Here is a 9,784-nt window from a genome sequence, read left to right on the forward strand (position 1 = left end):
TATTTCCATTCGGTTGGTCGTGCCAACAGATATGGAAGTGCAACAAAATGCCACCAAAATACCCCATGATTCTAAGTAGACATTTCAAATTATGAATTTGCTTGGAGTTGTCTACAAGGAAAATTACAAGACATATTCGGAAAAATAAAAAAACATAATTTTTAATATTAATTTAGATCTTTAAATAATTTCATAAATACTCTATGAATAATCACTCCTTTTTACCACCTTCTGGGCTTTTTTCTGCCATCTGTTTTTCTGATTCTGTTGACTTTTCAAGATTTTCTGCTACTTTCACCTCTTCCTTTTCTGCTTCTTTCATATCTTCCTTTTTCTTTTCCTTGGGGCCAAAGCCCATCCAGCTTTGTAAAGCTTTACCAAGACGACTTGCGAGCTCGTTAAAATCAATAGGGCCGATAGATAGTATTGGTCCGCTTATCATGATAGCATCAGCTGTATTTCCCAGACAGTTTTGTTTTCCATTACCTTTAACTAAATTTTCCTCCAATGAGCGCATCAGAGAGTTGTGATTTTTGGAAACCAAATTGGAGACATTCATTGCAGAAGTTGAACAAGTATTCTGGCTTTGACAGTTCTGTTAAACAAACATGAGATATGTTATAATAAAATGGTTAAAATTACCAACTAAAATGCAATCTATAGTAATGTGAAATTGTTCCCTTGTTTAGTAGTCATCTTAAAGAATTATTGCTGGTTAAAATTTCAACCTGTTTTGATGTGCGTGTTTTATTTTGGGTTTGAATGGTTGTGTCATCTAAAAGTTGTTATACAATTATAAGGACGGATTTCATTGGATTTTCGGTCAGAATTCCTATAAAGGAGCACCATTTTATAATTAGATTGTCTTGTTTTCTTAAGTAGTTATAAAGTTGTCAAACTAATAAGAAATTACACAAATAAAACACACGTAAAGTAACCATCATAACAGTTACCTATAACAAACAGAATATACCTTAAAATAGTCTTTGGCTAATCCATAAGGACAAATAGTATAATTGTGAGTACATATGTTCTATACATGGTGAAAATCTAACAGTCAATGGTTGATAGTGAGGGGCTCGTCCTCCCTTCAAAAAAATTTTGAAGAACCTCAACAAGCCTCATTAAAACAGCAAACCTGCCTGTTTTAATGTTTATCTTAAAAATTTAAGGAACCGTTTTTACAGATTATAGACATTTCAAGTTTAGGTTTAAACAATAGTTCAAATCAAAAGTAAGCGTTGCCTTACCATACTTGCCATACTTTATAAACTAAATACACTTTTTGGTTAGAAATCTGTAGACATAAATTTTTTAACCAGTTAATAAAATAAACTTTATGCGTTTTAAAGCAAAAGTAAAACTCCTTTCGATAAAAAAACAATGTATAGAACTATTAGAAATCCATACTTTTTAATTAGAAATCCATACTTTTTAATACGCAAGCAGGTTTTTTGTGGCAATTACTCCTCTAAAACTACTGAACCGATTAACATGTTTTTAGTGTCATTGGAAAGAGCGTAACGTGAATTTGTGCAGGAAACTTTCTTTTTGGGAAATAATTAGAGAGTGTGGCCCTGAAAATGGGGGGCCCTTTAAAGTTAAGATTAACATTGGAAAGAAACATTGTTATGAAACTCAAGCTGTTGTCAGAAATTAAAAGTGAGAAGAAGAACATATGTTAATTGTAAACTGTCAATGTGTAAATTATCTAGATAAACATGCACAACCTAATGCGGCTGTAAGTGGGAAACATTTTTAGAAAACACTAAAAACGAGATCAGCTTTTGAAAAATGATAAGATATTTATTTACAAGAAATGTTGATTTCATTAACCTGCTATGAACATCGTGAGTATTTCCATTAGTTTTAATCATTGAGTAGTTTGAATTGACTCTTAAACTCATCGATAATTTTAGTTATTACCGTCAGTCGTTTTCAAGAAACTCCTGTAATACTTTGCACTTTCTTGATTTCAAGCAACATGTACACTAGTATTATTAACAACATAGACACCTACCCATAATTAATTATTTCAAATCCCAACACAAAACTCAGTATAGCTTTGTTATGATTAAAACTGGACCCAGCTGTTCCTGTTTAGGTTTTAAATAAATGATCCTGGCTTATGAAACAGCTGATCTTAGTCAGTAACAAAGCTACACAGATTATCTCACTCCATTTGACACTCAACCTTCACTCATATTTGGGGTTAAATAGCACCTAGGTGTACATAGTGTCCCCATCTCAAATGATTGTTGATAATTGAATAGAATTGAAGTGAACATAAATTGTGGTTGGAAATATTCAGTTGTGAAACCCACATTAAGATATAGCGAGAATGAATTCACATACACTTTGCACTAATGCACATAAAGTCATTTTGCGTAAAAGTTAAAAGTGAACCAGAACATTTTGATGGGTTGACAAAAGTGTTTTACATCCACGCAGAAAATGTGAGATAAAAGAGAATGCTTTTAGTGCAGCTTCCTCCATCTTTCATCCTTTTACAATAACTGCCATTTTGATAATAGCCACTGCAAGCGTCTAATGGTTGGATGTTGCTTTCCTATTCCTCCTTTACTTTTATTATATCTTACATTATGTGGTACCTTACGCTGCATCTTATGGTTTGTCCTGTATTTTATCTGATAAATGCATACACTACTTAATTGACTTTATCTCTGTACAGTAGATCTGAGAGCGCTTCCAATTTACAGATCAGACCTAAAACCCTTCTATAAGGGTTTTAGGTCGATACGTAAATTAATAGTGCTTTAATGATTTTTAATAATGCTTTTTTTATCCGTCGGTGAGAGCCCTACTCATTAAAATACACAGATCCTGAAGGTGCATTTTGCATTTTCATATCTCAAAGCCTGTCATGTTACTTTGTTGACAGAGAAAATGTTTTTGTATGCTGCTTCACTGTCACCGTTTTTCATGTATAAAGTTTTTTATTAATAATTAGCTGGCATGTACAAGAATTCTAAGTACACATAATAATAGAAGCAATGATCGTGATACCCTACTAAAATTCATTTTAGTATAAAATATGACTATAGTGGAAAATGGCAATATCAGTGATAATTCAGTGTGTAAATGCCAACTATAAATTATTAAACAGTAAAATACTTACATAACCATTTACAAAAGACATGACTTCCAATTCAAAGTTGTAGCGCAGAAAGGTGGATTCCATTTCCTCCAAAATCCCAGGAATGAGAACGAATAGGGGAAATAGGTTCTGGGGCATGATACCTCTTGAAGATGATTCAAGATTAATTAAAGACCTTGTTGATCCAACTGGACAAGATTTGGTTACTTCTCCATTGTGAATGCCAATAGCTTTCAACCAAGTGAGTTTGCTTTCACTTTGATCAAGAGATGGCATGAGATGGTACAGCTTTTCTGAAATTATATGAATTTGTCAAAATTTTGTGAATCAATTATCATGTCATTTGATATCTGTTTAGGCAGAGCTCATAGGTGTTATAGGCTACAGTTGTGCATTGTATCATGTACCTGAAGTTCCATTGACTCTACCCAATACAGTGTACAAAAATGCCAATGTGGTTAATGAGACTAGATATACAGTTTTAGCTCTTCAGTTCTCAATCATTGCATACTCTAGTGTAATTTTTCTTAATGATGCTACACTATTTTTAATTTAAAATTCACATGATGCAGTTTTTTATAGGGTTAAATTACTTCTATAGATTCTTGTGAGGATTAGGAAAAATAATTAGGTTAATAAAAGAACGATTAGGGATGGCTATCATAAATTTACTCCTAGTAATACTAAATGAACTAGGAAAATGTTTTTACCTGATTTTACTTTGTGTTCAGTCCATAAACCTTTTGGCCATTGTTGAATCACATTTCTTTGTATGTTAACTCTACTTAGTATTACCTAAAACACAGGATTAGGATTGACTATTAAGACTTGTAGTTTTGAAAGTAGAAGGCTGTTTGAACTAAACTTATTACCAAATACGATCTTATATAAACAAAGAGTATACCTAAGCTTAACATATAACAACTTTTACAAATTAGGCTTAGTAATTATTTTATGAATTAAATTTTGATCTACATTTCAATCGTGTTTAATTGTTTTATACGTTGTAATTAACATCAATGTGGTTTTAGAAGGAAATGTACATTTTCATTGTTTGCACAAAAACAAATAACTTAACAATTTACTTTTGTAGTACCGTACTGTACTTATACCTACTGTAATAATAATTAATCAATGTTTTGAAGTACTTACCATTAGAGAAGCTCTAAAATTTGCCATTTTATATTCCATCTAATGTTGTTTGTAATGTATAGGTTTGACAACAACTTTCAGTGTTTATTTATTTTTGATATCACATAAAAAACAGATGAGAGTTAAAATAAATAATACCAATAGAAAACTGGTAAAACTTTCAATCAGGGTTTTGAAGCTTGTTATTTGTGCATACTCAAAAAATACATATAAATGATTAAGCGATAATAATTCCTAATCTAATGTTATTATTAATGTAGTTTATTAAAACGATGGAATAAAAATGTTATTTGGAGTTATTATATATATTTATAACTAATCAATTATAATATAGTGTACAATATTCTAAATTTTGTGTCAATAAGCATAGAGGGATAATGCAAAATGTCAAATACTGCATGTAATTGAAGAGGTACTTAATTTCTATTTATAGTACCACTGAGGTACATTGTGGCATATCAACAACTATGCAAACTTTGTAGTGATGTCTCTACTATAATATTATTATTGAAAACATCAATTAAACAAAAAAAAAACTGTTTATAAAATTGTTTCTCAGACTTGTATAGCTATCATGGAGGTTTCTGGTTCTTTACTTTTGCAAACAGCGTTGATTTCTTTCGTTGTCACTGGTGTACCGATTCTAGACCAAAGATCACGATTTTCCTCGCTACAATACCTCTTCACTGTTTTGACAGTAACAACTTACGGTTCTGTTGGTTTACTAGGACTCTACCATCTGGAAATTGATCAAGTGTTGAAAGTAGGACTAAGTGACGTCTACTTCGCTTCATTTTTGATTTGGCTTCCTAGCTTCTTCATGATCGTGGTTGTGATGTGTCGGAGAAAAATGATTTGTGAAATGTGTTCAGAATTGGTTATTTTAGTAAATAATCTCAAGTTAGAAACCTCAAGTACACGGTTTGGGATTGTTTCTGTAATAATGTCTGTTGCGTACGCAGTAGCTCATCTGATGACTTTTTCCACTAAACTGGAAGTGTATACTGAAAGGTTTAAGATAAAAATGGATGGAAAAGAGATAGTAACAGCTTTTATGTTTCTTCCGGCAATTCTGTTTTGGTGTTCAATTTTCTACAACATTAGCGTACTGCGGTCCTTCCAAACTATTATCTTAGATCGCATAACCGAAGAAGTTGTAGCTCTTTCCACAGAAGATTTTATAGACCGAAGCAACATTGCAGACATTCTTGAAGCATGTAGTAGCCGATCAAATACAAGAATCCTGCAATTGAAATATATCTCTACAACTTACTCACGTTTGAAGAAACTACATTTAAAAATAAATAGAGTATATTACCTCCCATGTATATTGATTATTTTACAGTCTTCATATTCTTTTTTCACAGTTTTCAAACTCGGAGAGAGAAGTTTGACGCTAAAGAATGCTTTAGCACTCACGACCTCAACATATTTGGCCACGATGTTTGTTATAATGTTGAGTTTGTTGCAAAGCTGGCATTCTGCAAGAAGAGAGGTTTTTGTAATTTCTACAAAAAAAACAATGTTCATCTTTAACGGTTTTCGTATCAAAAACAAATTAATGAACTGTATATCCTCTGTGGAAGATTGTTATGTTTATCATCCTCATGTGTTCTTTGAGTTTGACTGTGCTTTGTTGATTATGATTGTAGAAGCTGTAGTAGTTACCACTTTGTATGCTGTGAAGCATTAACACTTTTAATGTACGTGGGTCGCCAACAGTCGTCTTCCCATCGCGGTCCCTTGGCAAGTGCTCTTCGGATGCCCGCTTCCCAGCCAACCCACATCAATAGCTAAGTGCGATCCCAGGCTTGCTAGGAGGAGGGGGATATTTTGTGTGGAGAAACATTCTTCTCAGTTTGCGTTGTGCAATCCATTGAACATAGTGGATCTGTCGTTTCTCAGTCACACACTTATATTTTCTGTAGGGGTGTTTTTTCTTGTAGTATAGTAGTTAATTTTATTAACTTTGGCATATAATAGTAAAATGTGGCATATGTTTTAGAGTGGTTTGAACTAGGGATTAGTCGATGAATTAGTGCTCGACTTCACTCAGTGCTCATTGAACACTCACGTACCTCATAGAGGAACCTCAGTGATTATGGGCGACCGGTGTCTTACTACTTCGATGATGTCACTTACTGCTGAGTTTATGTTTATATCAATTTTTTGTTACTCAATAAATACATACTTTTGGTAGAGTTTTTGACCACGGGGCGAGCTCTTGTTAAAAACTATAAAAGAAAATATTTGACTCTAGCACTCTGTGTAAGAACCCCAATCAACTTATGTTCTGATTGAGTAAGTGTTTAAATGTCTCATGATTTTGTGATTACCAAAACACCTTGTTAATATTTCAAACACACAAATTTAAACACTTACAATTTTTTTTCCAAAATCAAATCAAAATAAATAAAATCAGATTTATTTCCACAATAAACACAAACAAAATAACAATAAAAAAATAATACAAAGATACTAGTGTAGAAGCATTAAATAAATTATTAATCACAAGTTAAATATTATTTAATAAATTATTAAATATAAATCACAATAGTTTACAAAATTATTTTCACTTCAAAACACAAACTATCCTTATCCTCGAATCTATTTACTTTTCTAATCCATGTATGTTTTCTCTGAACTACACTTTTATTTTACAATTTGGTAACATTTTCAGTAAGAGACATTATTAAGGAGCTTAGATATTCAATCTTCCAAGTTTAAACTCGCCTCCTCATTAAACCCAGCCTCATTTGGGGACCAACCTAATACCGATTTAATTAAACTCTTGTCATGGATGCTTGTTTTAAGGTAAAGAATAAATTACATTCCTCAGCTCAAGAGGTTTTCTTTTATTTTGTACAAGTATGAAATGAAGATTTTTGTCATACTGCAGTATAAACTGCAGTTTTATTACATGTAATTTGGGGTGTAGCTGTTTTCTCTGGAGTAAACTTAGCTGTTGTCAACTCAGTTGTAAATTTGAATTGTAAGCAATCGCATGTATTGGAATTATGCATCAATAATATATTGTTTGTTGTTTTAGTAGCTTTTGTAGCTAACATTCTTGTCAATAGTTTGACATATGGGTAGTAGGTGCACTAACAAATATACAACGTTATTTAACCATTTACTAAACAACTGCTTGTTTGCATTTAGTAAAATTGAAAACAAACTGAAAGTTGTTTTGAGAGGTCATTATACTAATATTGTGGAGATTTGTGTGTTTGTTTCTAAGTTAATTTGTTTGTTTGGTGCACAATTAAGCTCATGCAGCAACTTCTGGTTGGATTGCGCTGAAATTTAACTTGATGATAGCTCACATTCCCGATTAACATGTAGGCATATTCTTACCTCCAAAATCCTTTTGGGCTCCGTCCCAGTGGCTCTGGAGTTTCCCATGTTGACCTTATGAGTATTCATAAAGGAATTAAAGAATCTTAGCAGATGTTTCACTTTACTAGTTGATTCGTCGATTCCATGATGTTTAGTAGCATTTCAGTTATGAAGCTTACCAAAACTTTTGTTTTGTTTGAATTTATTAAAACAGATAATATGAACTAAGCAGCAACATAAAAACTGTGATAAACAATGAGAACTGTAAAAAGTACAATTGGGCGTTTTTAAAATGGCTAAAACGTTGTAGTGTGGTGGAAAAGTCTTTTTATTTTTTAGCTTGGTTAGGAAATCATGGAATATGACGTTATAATGTTAATCTGAGTATATCGGCAAGGACGTAATAATGGTTAACTACGACATTATTAAATAATAGTTTTATCCTGTGAGAAAGTCAATATGTAATGGTTCAAAATTAGTCCAGTGTCTGAGTTTTAATGCAGTATGCTACTCATATTTAAATATACACAGTTAGTACAGACGACTTGGGATTCAGTACATGTTTTGATTTCATGGAAGGAATCATCATTTTTGTAAAAATGACAGTAGTGGATATCTCCATTCCAATTATCAAACGATGGGACCTTTTAATAAAAATACGAATTCAAATAACTTCACGTAATCCAGTCGTAAACAGGGTTGAAAATATATTCATGAAAATACCTAACGAGAATATTTAAGCAATAAGTCAGAATTTCAAACCCTAAGTCTGAAATGTTTTGATTTTTAATTAAAGTAATATCAGAGCTATTCCCCAAACGGGACCTTCCTTAATGAAGCGGATTTTATTCTGTGAAAATTGAAAAACTCGATGCCAACAGAAGCTGGTGAGACGAGTATTTTAAATTTGTAATTTCATCAAGAAATAAATTATTGAACATTATATTTGTGATGGTACTAACTGATGTGTATTATAGAAAAATATTTTTGTTTAATCGGTATTTTCAAAACTTACACCCCATTGTGTAAATTTTCATTGAAAAACTCGAGTTTTTTTTCTGTTGCTTGATCATATTTATATAGCTTCCATAGGATGAAAAAATAGCACGAAATTTCATATGTTTTGGCCATTATAAGTCAAAACAACCTTATTCCCCAGAGTACTAAATTTCCTCACAGTATTGACATTTACAATTACTTTTATGTAAATTGATATAATATTATGTGATATTATGCTTAATGTCACGATATTGATGGTTGAAATTCATATATATTGGTGTTAAAATTATTTTTTTAAACAAAAATGTTACCAAGGGTCTCAACCATTGTAATTTGTATATATTGTTATCTTTTGCTCTTTACTGACATTTTCAAGAACATTATGATTCCTGGACTGAATTTAAACTCAAATATCTTATTAGAAAGTTACTCTTACAGACACCATTTTGTCTTCTTTACAAGGAGGGGGGGGGGTTCACTAGTAGTAAAAACTACTAGAACTAACTTAGTAGAACAATTATAGGTCATTTAGGAGATAAAAATATTTTCCTACCTGAGGACTCGCTGAAATAAAATTCATACGATAATTCTTAATGGATGAACATTTTGCATCAGGCTTAGCACTTAACTAGTCTCAAGTTATGTTTTTGAAAGACCGTAATTGATCATTCTCAACGATAAAACATTTGAGTCGGTCAGTAATCAAATTTGAGCCGACTCAGCGACTCAACGAGCCCAACAGAAGGTTAGTTGTCAACTTGCCAAGCGGAGATTGGGCTTAGGTGGCTGACTGCTCCATTTTGAATGAACATCGAATGTTAATTGTGTAATGATATCCTCAAAGCCCTGGGTCATTCTAAAAGTAATTTGTTAAAAATTTGACTACTGTTCTGGTTGTAATTTGACTACCGGTTCCGAGCCAAAACAGCTGTAGTTGAATCTACATGCACAACTTTTGTATACTATTGCTCATCTAAAATTGAAGTCTTTTTAGGAATAGAATATTAATTCTATCCCTAAAACACCTTTCATTAGAGGTTTCATTAGAAAAGGTAATTTCCAACAAGGATTATTATGAAGGTGTTAAAATGATGGTTTTTAGATTTTAAGATAGAAAAGTGGATTTTTTTTTTTAGAAGAATCTTTTGAAACATTGATAATTATTCATTAACTTGG

At 32.0% G+C, this 9,784-nt stretch overlaps 1 long non-coding RNA gene across 1 annotated transcript; it reads right to left on the reverse strand.

The window, feature by feature from the left end:
* Positions 1–3,164: 3,164 nt before the first annotated feature.
* LOC128993847 (uncharacterized) lies at positions 3,165–4,356 on the reverse strand. Its single transcript, XR_008490835.1, has 3 exons — positions 4,271–4,356; positions 3,829–3,913; positions 3,165–3,411 (listed from the first exon to the last, which is right to left on the reverse strand). It is a non-coding gene; the product is annotated as an uncharacterized LOC128993847 (long non-coding RNA).
* Positions 4,357–9,784: the final 5,428 nt, after the last annotated feature.

Source organism: Macrosteles quadrilineatus, unplaced genomic scaffold (genome assembly GCF_028750875.1).
Source record: "Macrosteles quadrilineatus isolate MER2022 unplaced genomic scaffold, UCM_ALF_1.0 Scaffold_5__1_contigs__length_97177068, whole genome shotgun sequence".
NCBI classification, from domain to species: Eukaryota; Metazoa; Arthropoda; class Insecta; order Hemiptera; family Cicadellidae; genus Macrosteles; species Macrosteles quadrilineatus.